At 46.4% G+C, this 13,581-nt stretch overlaps 1 protein-coding gene across 1 annotated transcript in view; it reads right to left on the bottom strand.

Annotated features, from left to right (window-relative positions):
- Positions 1 to 13,581, bottom strand: part of NXN (nucleoredoxin) — a 161,818-nt gene that overhangs the window by 118,541 nt on the left and 29,696 nt on the right. The gene's annotated exons all lie outside the window — the stretch shown is intronic.

Here is a 13,581-nt window from a genome sequence, read left to right as displayed (position 1 = left end):
AAATAGTGTGGCTGGGACTAGGTTTGAAAAGGCTACCAAGGCCAGACTTGCAATTACCCTTTGTTTTGTTTTCATTCTTTAATATTTATGCTATTGTTGTTTAGTCGTTAAATCGTGTTTGACTCTTTGCGACCCCATGGACTGTAACCTGCCAGGTTCCTCTGTCCATGGGATTTCCCAGGCAAGAATACTGGAGTGAGCTACCATTTCCTTCTCCAGGGGATCATCCCAACCCAGGGACCGAACCCTTGTCTCCTGCACTGGCTGGTGGGTTCTTTACCACTGAGCCATCAGGGAAGCCCCAACAACAACAACAACAAAGATTTATTTGTTTATTTCTGGCTGCACTGGGTCTTCATTGCTGCTCAAGCTTTCTCTAGTTGCAGTAAGCGGGCTCCAGTCACGTGGGCTTCAGTATTTGTGGCACACGAGCTAAAAGTTGCTCTGAGGTATGTAGGATCTTTTCGGACCAGGCTCTAACCTGTGTCTCCTACACTACAGATGGATTCTTAACCATTGGACCATCAGGGAAGTCCTGCAATGGCCGTTCTAAGCATCAGCAGCAGAACATAGAGACTAAGTAAGTGAAAGAGACCTTGGTGAAACCCAGCCAATGATCCCTGACATACAGGGGCCAGCACTGGAGGACAGAATGGCCTGAGAGTTAGACGAAGCAGTAACTGAAAAGCCCGGGGTGGGGGTCCTAAGGCAGAGGTGTGGTATCTACTTCAGGGCAGCAAGAGTTTGCCTGGATGTGACAAACCGGTGGGCTGGCCAAGGTCACAGCTTACAGCTATCAGTAAGCAAAAAGAAAAAACAGCCCAAGCATAAGGCTGACCTCATCTCAGCAGCTACAACAAACAGAAGAAAGAGAAAAGAGAGATTCCCTGCTAGAACCAGCCATGGGGAGACTGGAGGGCTGAAAGAGTGACATAAATTTATACTAACACACTCAAGATCCAAAGGGAGGCTCTGTCAGCAACAAGGCAGGCAGAGGGGAACCAAGTAAGAAATTTGCCCTGTCGTGGGCAAATACAGTTTTAACAAAACTTCCTTCATTCCAGGACAAACAATATAGACTACGAAGCTTCCAGAAATATTCAGCATCACAACAGTAAAGTATAAAAGGGCTTCCCTAGTGACTCAGTGGTAAAGAACCTGCCTGTTGCTGCAGGAGACATGGGTTCGATCCCTGATTCAGGAAGATCCCACATGTCATGCTGCTGCTGCTGCTGCTGCTGCTAAATCGCTTCAGTCGTGTCCGACTCTGTGCGACCCCACAGACGGCAGCCCACCAGGCTCCCCCGTCCCTGGGATTCTCCAGGCAAGAATAATGGAGTGGGTTGCCATTTCCTGCTCCAATGCATGAAAATGAAAAGTGAAAGTGAAGCTGCTCAGTCGTGTCCGACTCTTCACGACCCCATGGACTGTAGCCTACCAGGCCCCTCCTCTATGGGATTTTCCAGGCAAGAGTACTGGAGTGGGTTGCCATGTCCTTCTCCCCCTCATGCCATAGAGCAACTAAATTGGTGTACCACAACTACTGAGCCTGCTCTAGAGCCTGGGAACCATTAACTACTGAGCTGACACCGCGACTACTGAAGCCCTCTCACTGTAGAGGCTGTGCTTCACAGCGAGAGAGGCCACTGCAATGAGAAGCTTGAGCACCACAATTAGAGCAGCCCACCACCCTCTGCAACTGGAGACAGCCTGCACAAAAAGGAAGACCCAGCACAGCCAAAAATAAATAAAATTATATATATATTTTAAGTTCCATTAAAAAAAATGTTCCATTGAAGATACAAAGAGCAGGCTAGTGGAAACAGAAGGAAAATGTATGCTTGTTTTCAGATCAAAAAAAAATTTTTTTTAACTGACTAATATGAGAAAATATTATAAGGAAACCAAAAATGCAATTGTACTTTTAAAATTTCCGTTTAAAGACAATTTAAAACACCCAACAGAACCAAATCCTGCTGAACTGAGAAGGGACTTTCCCAGTGGTCCAGTGGCTAAGAAGCTGCCTTTCACAACCTAGATGTCCATCGGCAGATAAATGAATAAGAAAGCTGTGGTACATATACACAATGGAATATTACTCAGCTATTAAAAAGAAAGCATTTGAATCAGTTCTAATGAGGTGGGCAAAACTGGAGCCTATTATACAGAGTGAAGTAAGCCAGAAAGAAAAACACCAATACAGTATATTAATACATAAATATGGAATTTAGAAAGAGGGTAACAATGACCCTATATGTGAGACAGCAAAAAAGACACAGATATACAGAACAGACTTTTGGACTCTGTGGGAGAAGGCGAGGGTGGGATGATTTGAGAGAACAGCATTGAAACATGTATATTACCATATGTGAAATAGATCACCAGTCCAAGTTCGATGCATGAAACAGGGCACTCAAAGCTGGTACACTGGTACAACCCTGAGGGATGGGATAGGGAGGGAGGGGGCTTCAAGATGCGGGACACATGTACACCCATGGCTGATTCATGTCAATGTGTGACAAAAATCACTACAATGTTGTAAAGTAATTAGCCTCCAAATAAATAAATTAATTAAAAAAAAAAAAAAAGAATCTGCCTTCCAATGAAGGGAGCACAGGCAGGAACATCAGTTACCTCTGGTACAAGACCTGTAGATGATTTTCCCTTCTATACACTTTTCTGTACTTTCTAATTTTCTACAATGATCCTGTACTACTCCTAAAAAAGAAAAAAAAAAAATCCAATAGATGTTTTGGTAAAAGAAGAAAAAACAAGAATCTTGAGCAACTTTAAAATGCAACAGTAGTGGGAATTCCCTGGTGGTCCACTAGTTAAGACTCCATGCTTCCACTGCAGGGGGTACAGGTTCAATCCCTGGTCAGGGAATGGAGATCCTGCATGCCTCCCTGTATAGCCAAAAAAAAAAAAAGAAAGAAAGAAAATGCAACAATAGGACTGCCAAAAATCAATTCCACTGAGGTCAAAGGCAGCTCCCCTCATGAAGCTATCGCCTGCACAAGTCTCCCCACTACTACTCAGAATTGGCACCTCACCGCTTGTCTTATTGTACAACAACAACCCAGTGGGCTTTCCAGAACGCTTAAAAACAGGATTCCACTGCACAGCCATAAATTCACAGCATGTGTTTGCCTCCTTGAATTTACTATGGGGTAGACAGGCGCGAGACTCCATCCTCCCTTCCCTGTGCCAACATACTTCACTGTTTTAAAATAAGCTGTCAATTGCTAAAGGTAAATATTAGGGTTAGCTCCTTCTCAGGCGTCATAATTCTCTCTAGACTCAAATGTTTGTGAATTTTAAATCTCTCAACCAAGGTACTTGTCCTGCATGAGGTTACCCTGTGGGCAACTGCCTCCCAGCTCCATATTAACTGTTCTGGTGCACGGACCTCCAGAGAAAAGACACAGAGAGGAAAATGGAGGCTCCCAGGAGATCTACTGACGGAGGGCTCTGAGATCACGGTGGGAAGGCAGGAAGGATTCCCGGGCCATGTCCTATGCTCTCACTCCAGGAAGGTCTACTGTCAACACTCTCAATAACCTAACATACTTTGTCCACCTCACTTCTCCCAGCACTCCGTCACTGAACATAATGAGCAATACCTTGTCATTAAAACATATATCTTTCTTTAAAAGAACATTACTAACAAATATGAAACTAACCCCACCCAAGGAATCCATTACTGCCAGTCCTGTTTTATGAACAACAAAAAAAGGTTAGAAAAGGAAAATCAGATATTCATAAAATCACAACACTGGAAAAGACTTTAAAATTTAGCTCTAGGTCTCCTGACAGGTGAATGGATAAGCAAAAATACGGTTCATTTGAAAGATGATAGAATTCTAATCAGCCTTAAAAACAAAGGAAATCCTGATACATGCTACAACATGGATGAACATGACTGATGATGCCAGACATCATCAGTGAAAGTGAAATTAGCCAGACACAGAAGGACAAGTTCCGCATGGCTTCACTGAGATGAGTGTCCTAGGTGAGTCAAATTCAGAAACAGGAAGTAGAATGCTGGTTCTCAGGGGAAGGAAGGGGAGGGAATGAGGAGTTAACAGGTACACAGTTTTAGGTACAGAGTTTCAGCTGGGGAAGATGAGAAAATTCTAGAGATACATGATGGTAACAGTTGCCATCATGTTCAACAATGTGAAGGTATTTGATGCCACTGCACAACACACTTAAAAACGGCTAAAACAGTACTGTCATGTATACTCTACCACAACAGAAAATAAAACCTTTTTAAAAAGTCATTTCGCTCAACAACTCTTCCACTAAAAAAAAATTAAAAATTATTTTTTTTACACATAACTTGCTAAAACTTCTCTAAGGAGAGCTTGGAATCTAGATGACTTGTTCCAATATCACCCATATTAGACCCAAATTCCAAGGAGATCAACTATACTTCTGACTTCGAAGTTTAAAGTTTATACTGGACTTCTATGTACAAGAACTGCCTCCTAAAGAAGTGATTTTTCTGGGAATTCCCTGGCAGTCCAGTGGTTAGGATTCAGTGCTGATTTCACTGCCAAGGGCCCGGGTTTAAGCATGACCAAAACAATTTAAAAAAATAAATAAGTAAGTAAATGAGTCAGGACATCCCTGGTGGTCCAATGGTTGAAACTCTGTGCTCCCAATGCAGGGGGTCCAGGTTAGATCACTGGTCAGGGAACTAGATCTCCCATGCCACCACCAAGAGTTCACATGCCACAGCTAAAGATCCTACATGCCACAACTAAGACCCAGAGCAGTGAAATAAATAAAAATGAATCATAAATATTTAAATTAAAAAAAAATAGAGGAGTGATTTTCCCATCAGCTGCAAAAGCCTTGCTTTGTGCTCTTGTGAGTTGAGGCACCTTCTCTTACCTGTTCTCTTTGCTTCAATCAGTGGTGATGCTTTGAGCCATGGGAGGGTTCTTCCAGTTAATCAGACGGCAAAGGGCCAAGAGTCTGGTGGATCTTTGTGTATTTGTTTATGTGGTTCAAGTAGCTAAAAGTGACCAGAGCTTTTTCCTTTTATCTGACAAATTAACTGGGTCTGTCAGTTGTTGGGGTAAAAGTGGTGAGAGATGTGGGGAGGGAAGGTTGAAATCTCTCCCTCATTCCCACCTCGAAAACATCAGGCTTTGTTTTGGGATTCCCTGCTAGAAACTAAACAGAAAAATCCAAGAATGCTTGGGCAGAGGTCAAAATGTTTTAAATTGTGGCCAATGGGGTCAGTGTTTTCTTCCAGGTGAGGGCCACACGGGGGAAAATTTTAAAACCAACAATGATAAACCTCCTACCGACTGTGAAACACAGTGAGAAGAGAAGACTGGGCGCAAAATAAAAATGGATTTTTCTGAAATGGAAGCAGATGCCCCCAGGGCTCGCCAGAAAGCTCTCTGAACGGTGGTCTTGATAATCAACAACGTACTATTCGTAACAGGGAGGATTTCTCCCGAAAGAACTCGTGGAATTGCCAAAAGAGGCTAAAAGCCCTTTTCTCCAGTCTTCGGGCCTGTCCCTGTAACAAGCCATGCACTCTGTCACCACCCTGAACCCACGCCTTCTCGTTAGCCTCACAGGCCGGTCTTTCCCCCTCTAGTGCCTCCAACAAAACTGTACCGTAATAATTTTACTCACACGCCACAATCATCATCTCATGCTTCTGCTCAAAACCCGTTAAGAGCTGCTTTAATCATTTTATACTCAGTGTAAACTTTCTAGTCCACTTCTCCAGTCGTACCCGCAGTGCAGACTTCTTCACCTCTATTCCCGGCAAAGATTATTTCACTTCTATTCCCAGCAAGCACATCCATCCCAGGCCCTCCCAGGAAGTGGGTTGAGTCCCCAGTCTGACTTTTACAGCCATGTGGTCCAGGACACTTATGTGAATGTAGAGGCTGGGTTTAGGGGACAGGTCTGAGCTTTGATGCCCGCCTCTGTCACTTGCTAACTTGCATGGCTTGAGTAAGTCACTTGACTTCTCTGAGCCTCAACTGCCTCACATGAAGAAAGAGGACTAAAATAGCACCTACCTCACAGGGTTGTTCAGTGGATAATATGGAAAGAGCAGGCAAAGCGTGGGCATAGGGCTTGGTCTCTGGCCTATTTTTCCTCAGTCTCTATAAATGTGAGTTCTGCCAAATCCCAGCACTGTTGTCAGGAATACATACTGGGGAAAGCATTTTGGAGTTGGGGTTTTTTTATTACTAATTAATTAATTTGGGTGCATCCGGTCTTAGTTGCAGCATGCAGGATCTTTTTCAATGGGGCTCATGGGCTTAGCTGCTCCACAGCCTGTGGGATCTTAGTTCCCCAACCAGGGATTTGTTAGGGGAAGCACACTGATTGAAACCGCCCACCCTGGCCAGGCACCATAGTAACCGCTCCCATGAGTTGTTTTATGACAGGAGGTCCTGATAAGGAATACGGAACTAATGACCCACCACCAACCCACCACCAACCGGAAGAGTTCAGGAAAGGTTGAAAGGAGACACCGTCCACTTCCCAGAATCCCTCTCGCGAGCATCCATCTTGGCTGAGCGATGCGTGCACCACCAGGAAAGACTCTGAATGAGAGTGACTGGCCAAAGACCACCCGGAAACTAATCCCATCACCATAAAACCCCAGACTGCGAGCCACGCGGCAGACAGTTCTCCTGGGTTCCCTTACCCTCCTGCTCTCCACCTGGGCGCCCTTCCCAATAAAATCTCTTGCTTTGTCAGCACATGTGTCTCCTTGGACAATTCTTTTCCGAGTTGTTAGACAAGAGCCCACTCTTGGGGCCCTGTAGGGGACTTCCCCCCTTCCTACAACAGATTGAACCCGCATCCCCTGCATTGCAAGTCTTTACCACTGGACCACCAGGGAAGCCCAAGAAAGTACTCTGAAACCAGGCCAGTGCTATGTGGAGGGTAAGTGTTATGACCACTGTTGAGCCACGTTGGGAAATCTCCCTAAATGTTCCTTCTTCCCTGCCCTTCCAGGCTGAGGCAAGTCCTGCCCTTCTTGGGGAAGCTTCTCTGACCAATGCAAGGGGTCCTGGGCTTGCCTTCTGATTCCTTTCATACAATTCCACAGGACTGAATGTCATCTTCTCTTGTTCTTTATTGCTTCTCTGACCCAGGTAGGGTCTTTTCTCTTTAAGGAGGAAGAGAAATTCTCCTTAAAAAAGAAAATTCTCTTTTCTCTTTAAATTCCCTGGAAACCACTCATCCATACTTGTGAATGCGTCCGGCCCCTCCCCCACCCCATCTGCCAGGTGCAGACCAGGTACAGAGTGCAGCATTGGGAGTGGCACCCTGGCAGTTGCCCTTAAAGTCAAAATCACCAAGAGCCCACCAAGAGCCAAACCGGGCCCTCAGATGTGTCCTTTGACACACACACACACAACATTTTAAATTTCAATTAGTTAACAACAGAGGCGCTAGTGGTAAAGAACCCACCTGCCAATGCAGGAGATGTAAGAGACGTGGGTTCGATCCCTGGGTCAGGAAGATCCCCTGGAGGGCGTGGCAACCCACTCCAATATTCTTGCCTGGAGAATCCCAAAGGACAGAGGAGCCTGGGGGGCTACAGTCCATAGGGTCACACAGAGTCAGACAGGAGTAAAGTGACTTAGCATAGCACTTAGAATCAGAAGAGCCCACAGTTTGTAAACATTTTGCAAGATCTGATCATCCAGGTCTGCGTTCCAGCAAGGCTGCTGCTCTGAGATGAGAATGCTCTCCCCACTCCCCTTCCACTTGCCCCAGGCTCACCACTCTCCCTGTCTCCTCCAGACTCACACTTATCAGCTTACACAGGATGGAGCCGAGACAAAAGGGAATTACTCTTCCCTCCTAAATCTCTACCAAAGATTAGAAAAGAGAAGATACACTAAAGGGAGCTATGTTTCCAGAAAAACAGGCAAGTATGATTCTTTGTAGAAAAGAAAATTATTCCTATACATTTCTTAAGCACAGAACGTCTGTGTGGAAATTCCCCAAGTGCTTCCCGCAATCCAGGGGGTAGTCAGTATCTGAACTTGTTGCCCAATGGCATGATCTAGAATCCCAAGTGGGTCTTCAAGGAACCTTGGGAAATAGATGAGTGTCTCCCAGATTACAGGGTTAGAAGCTGGACCCTGAAAAGCCAGTGGCCACTAAGATCACAGAGATAGAAGTTAGATACTGAAAAGCCAGTGGCTACTAAGGGTATGGATGTTTCTTCCAAGATAATGAACAGGGGGATCCAGTACCTGAAAGCAGATCACAGGGGCCACGGGGCAGAGGTGACCCAGCAGCGCCTCCCTCACTCAGGGTGTCTGGGGCAGCCGCCTTCTATGTGTTACCAGTTACTTATCTCATTTCTTACCCTCTTTCTCTAGAATCTTGTCAATTCTGCCCTTTCATAGAAATGCTAATCTTGCAGAAATGACCAACCAATGAGGAGGTCCTCGGGTTAGGTCAGCAAACCACAGACTGGAAATGTCCCTGGGGTCCTGGGACCTTGGCTGCTTTCACCCTGTTGGCTGCTCAAAGGCCTCTTTCTTTGCTGCTACAGACATTCTTCCCTGGGGTAGAGAGAGAGAGAGAGACAGAGAGAGAGAGAGAGAGAGAGAGAGAGAGAGAGAGAGAGAGTGTGTGTGTGTGTGTGTGTGTGTGTTGGGGTAGGGAGAGACAGTGTGTGTGTGTGTTGGGGTAGGGAGAGACGTGTGTGTGTGTGTGTGTGTGTGTGCGCGCGCTGGGGTAGCCAGGTGTGTGTGTGTGTGTGTTGGGGTAGCCAGGAGAGTGTGTGTGTCTGTGTGCGTGCGCTGGGGTAGGGAGAGACTGTGTGTGTGTGCATGTGCGCATGTGCGCTAGGGTAGCTGGGTGTGTGTGTGTGTGTGTGTGTGTGTGTGTTGGGGTAGCTAGGGGTGTGTGTGTGTGTGTGTGTGTGTATGTGTGTGTTGGGGTATCCAGGAGAGTGTGTGTGTGTGTGTGTGTGTGTGTGTGTGTGTGTGTCTGTTGGGGTAGCTGGGTGTGTGTCTGTGTGTGTGTTGGGGTAGCTGGGTGTGTGTGTGTGTTGGGGTAGCTGGGGGTGTGTGTGTGTTGGGGTAGCTGGGTGTGTGGGTGGGTGTGTGTCTCGGGGTAGCTGGGTGTGTGTGTGTGGGTGTGTGTGTGTGTGTGTGTCTCAGGGTAGCTGAGTGTGTGTGGGTGGGTGGGTGTGTGTTGGGGTAGCTGGATGTGTGTGTGTGTGTCGGGGTAGCCGGGAGAGAGAGAGAGAGAGTGTGTGTGTGTGTGTGTGTGTTGGGGTAGCCAGGAGAGTGTGTGTGTCTGTGTGCGTGCGCTGGGGTAGGGAGAGACTGTGTGTGTGTGCATGTGCGCATGTGTGCTAGGGTAGCTGGGGGTGTGTGTGTGTGTGTGTGTGTGTGTGTGTTGGGGTAGCTAGGGGTGTGTGTGTGTGTGTGTGTGTGTGTGTGTGTGTGTGTTGGGGTATCCAGGAGAGTGTGTGTGTGTGTGTGTGTGTGTGTGTGTGTGTTGGGGTAGCTGGATGTGTGTGTGTGTGTGTGTGTGTGTGTGTGTGTGTGTGTGTGTGTGTGTGTGTGTTGGGGTAGCTGGGGGTGTGTGTGTGTGTGTCTCAGGGTAGCTGAGTGTGTGTGGGTGGGTGGGTGTGTGTTGGGGTAGCTGGGGGTGTGTGTGTGTGTGTGTGTCGGGGTAGCCGGGAGAGAGTGTGTGTGTGTGTGTGTGTGTGTGTGTCGGGGTAGCTGGGTTAACTAAAAGACTAGAGGCTGACGGATTCTGCCTGCAATCGCTCTTCTGAGCTCTCCCTTTTCCAATTCTCTGTGTTTGGGGTGCTCAAGACCCTAGCCTGCCTCATCTCCAGTAACACCTAACCTGAGACGTTCCTATCAAAGATGCCATATTCGCTTCCCAAATGTGCCAAAACTATGCCCCCCATAAGACATGGTGGGGCACAGGAAGAAAGAACAGGTTTTAGAAAGAAAGCCAGCTGACTGATTCTGCCACTTTGGGCACATCTCTTATCTCTCTGGGCCTCAGTTTCCTCATCATTACAATGGGCGTAATGATGCCTACCTCATATAGAGTTTGTGTGAAAATTAAATGAGGCAGCACATGGGAAGTCCTTTTCATCTCAGTGCTTGGCAAATGAAAGACTCCACCTTAAGTGACAAGCTGGGTCTGTTATTAGGGAGCTCAGCACACCTCCAGGGCAGGTGCTAGAGGCAGAGTTCAGTTACTGGCTCCACCACTAGGAAAATGATGCAGTCCAATGGTGCCTCATTCAGGGTGCTATGTGAGAATTAAATAAATAACACAAAGCACTTAGACAGGGCCTGGCAAAGTTGGCATATCCAATATGTAAATAAAAGCTGTTATTTTTATTTTTGTTATGACTGTTTATTTTCAGCATCCTTCTTTCTGTGTGTCATTCCAGATCACAAAGCACTAAATATCCGAGCGTTCAGTTCAGTTCAGTCGCTCAGTCGTGTCCGACTCTTTGCGACCCCATGAATCACAGCATGCCAGGCCTCCCTGTCCATCACAAACCCCTGGAGTCCACTCAAACGCATGCCCATTGAGTTGGTGATGCCATCCAGCCATCTCATCCTCTGTCGTCCCCTTCTCCTCCTGCCCGCAATCCCTCCCAGCATCAGGGTCTTTTCCAATGAGTCAACTCTTTGCATCAAGTGGCCAAAGTATTGGAGTTTCAGCTTCAGCATCAGTCCTTCCAATGAACACCTAGGACTGATCTCCTTCAGGATGGACTGGTTGGATCTCCTTGCAGTCCAAGGGACTCTCAAGAGTCTTCTCCAACACCTCAGTTCAAAAGCATCAATTTTTCGGCGCTCAGCTTTCTTCACAGTCCAACTCTCACATCCGTACATGACCACTGGAAAAACCATAGCCTTGACCAGACGGACCTTTGTTGGCAAAGTAATGTCTCTGCTTTTTAATATGCTATCTCGGTTGGTCATAACTTTCCTTCCAAGGAGTAAGTGTCTTTTAATTTCATGGCAGCAATCACCATCTGCAGTGATTTTGGAGCCCCCAAAAATAAAGTCTGACACTGTTTCCACTGTCTCTCCATCTACTTCCCATGAGGTGATGGGACCAGATGCCATGATCTTAGTTTTCTGAATGTTAAGCTTTAAGCAAACTTTTTCACTCTCCTCTTTCACTTTCATCAAGAGGCCCTTTAGTTCCTCTTCACTTTCTACCTGAGCGTAGTACTAACCTAAAAGCATGTTAGCCCTGATCATCATCAGAACCTTATGTGGGATGGTACAGAGCTGTCTGACTGCTGGGGACTTGATGTGGGAAGGAAGGACACATCTTCCAGCTTAGTCTGGACTCTGTGTGTACAAAAGACGGGCTGAGAGTTGGTACCTACTCACTCTCCTAGATATGATGGGCAGACAGAATAGGTTTCTCAAGAACTTAACTCATTTTACATAGGGCATATTTTATGTACCAGGCATGTGCTCTATGCTGGGGACAGAGCAGTGAATAAGACCCGGAAATCTGTATTTTCAAAAGCTCCCCAGGTGACCCTGATTTATCAGCCAGGGTTGAAAATCACCCCATGATGTTGCACTTAGAGCAAGCACTTGAGGGAAACCTAACAGAACTGGGATGCCAACACCATTCCGACTTCTCTCCCCACTGCACTTTGAAGCTGAGACCTGTATTCCCTACAATAATGTGGAATCATCCAAGAGAATAGGAAGAGCAGAGACTGAGCCTCCTCTTCCCTCCACCGGCCTCCTTTGCCACACCCTCCCTCCCTCAATCTGGAAAGAGAAACGAAGTGAGGACCCTCTACCCTCCTGGGGAGGCCCAGGACTGAGCCTGAGCTCCAACCCGGGAGCAGCAGCTGGGGCTGGTGCAGGCAGACGTTATCCATCCTTCACCCCGAGTGCAGGCTCGACACCCTGTGATAACAGCCATTCGGTGAGCGGCTTCTGGGAGGGCAAGGCGTGGGCTAAACAGCTCTACAGCCAGAAGGAATTTGCCCCAACTACCGGCCCAGCTAGGAGGCTAAACAATTAGTGGGGCTGACGACAGCCTGATGCTTGAGAAATCACTTTTTTAAAACAGAAGAGGGGAGAAAAGGTTGCTTAAAAGGAGCCCTTTAACTCAGAAGGCAGTCCCATCCACCTTTCAAATTCAATGCCCTCTGAATACACATCCATCAGTCACAGCAGGAAATCTTTCAACTCGTGAAAAAGCAAGAGAAGGAATTCAGATCAACATCACTGACCGGAGCAATAAAGCTGGTGCCGATTCACCCCTTCCCCTTGAGGCAGGAAAGAATCAAGCAAGAATTTCAAAATCTTTTTATTCAATTAGAGAAAGGGATCCGGTGGGGGAAGGGAGCAAGGACAGAGATCAAGAAGTTTAAGGTTTGCTCTTTTAAGCTCAAAATAAATCATGATAAGAAAGAACTAGGAGCTTTTTCTTTTCTTAAAAAAAAGATCTTATCTAAGGCCGGACAGCATCTAGTGTTTGGGGGAAGGGTGGGGTAAGCAAACCGTCAGGCCGGGAGCAATCTTTTCACCCCTTCATCAAGTCCCCCAAAACAAAAGCAAACTCTGTCACGTGCTTCCAGAATTTTACAATCTTGAATTACAGCTTTCAAATAATTCAGATTCCACTACAACTGATCTCAGAGACGGGAGGCAGACTACAAAGAAAATCCAGTAAAATATATCCAAACAACTGTACCCAAAATGGTAGCAGGGCAAAGAACCAGATGATATGGTAAATTTGGCTCAAGAGAACCAGTAGACAGCTCTGTAAGAAATACACATTCATCATTTCCCCCAAACTACTTTTAGAATCCACTGTTACTTTCTAGAAGTCTAACTTTTATGCCGACCCTCGATCATTTATGCAACAAAAGCAAACGACCCAGGACCCTAGTACTAAGCATGTAAAAAGCATTTCCTCAAGAGAGCCATGAAAGTAAAAGACGCTTGCTCCTTGGAAGAAAAGTTATGACCAACCTAGGCAATATATTAAAATGCAGAGACATTACTTTGCCAACAAACGTCCTTCTAGTCAAAGTTATGGTTTTTCCCTGGTAGCTCAGTTGGTAAAGAATCTACCTGCAATGCAGGAGACCCTGGTTCGATTCTTGGGTTGGGAAGAACCCCTGGAGAAGGGAAAGGCTACCCACTCCAGTATCCTGGCCTGAAGAATTCCATGGACTACAGTCCATGGGGTTGCAAAGAGTTGGACACGACTGAACAACTTTCACTTTCATGGTTTTTCCAGTGGTCATGTATGGATGTGAGAGTTGGACCATAAAGAAAGCTGAGCACCGAAGAACTGATGCTTTGTAACTGTGGTGTTGGAGAAGACTCTTGAGTCCCTTGGACTGCAAGGAGATCAAACCAGTCAATTCTAAAAGAAATCAGTCCTGAACATTCACTGGAAGGACTGATGCTGAAGCTCAAACTCCAATACTTTGGCCACCTGATGCAAAAAGCCAAATCATTAGAAAAGACCCTGATGCTGGGAAAGATTGAAGGCAGGAGGAGACACGAACAACAGAGGACGAGACGGTTGGATGGC

This window comes from Odocoileus virginianus, chromosome 17 (assembly GCF_023699985.2).
Source record: "Odocoileus virginianus isolate 20LAN1187 ecotype Illinois chromosome 17, Ovbor_1.2, whole genome shotgun sequence".
Taxonomy (NCBI): Eukaryota; Metazoa; Chordata; class Mammalia; order Artiodactyla; family Cervidae; genus Odocoileus; species Odocoileus virginianus.
Note: the sequence above shows the minus strand (reverse complement) of the source record. Positions and strands in the feature narration are given on the sequence as shown.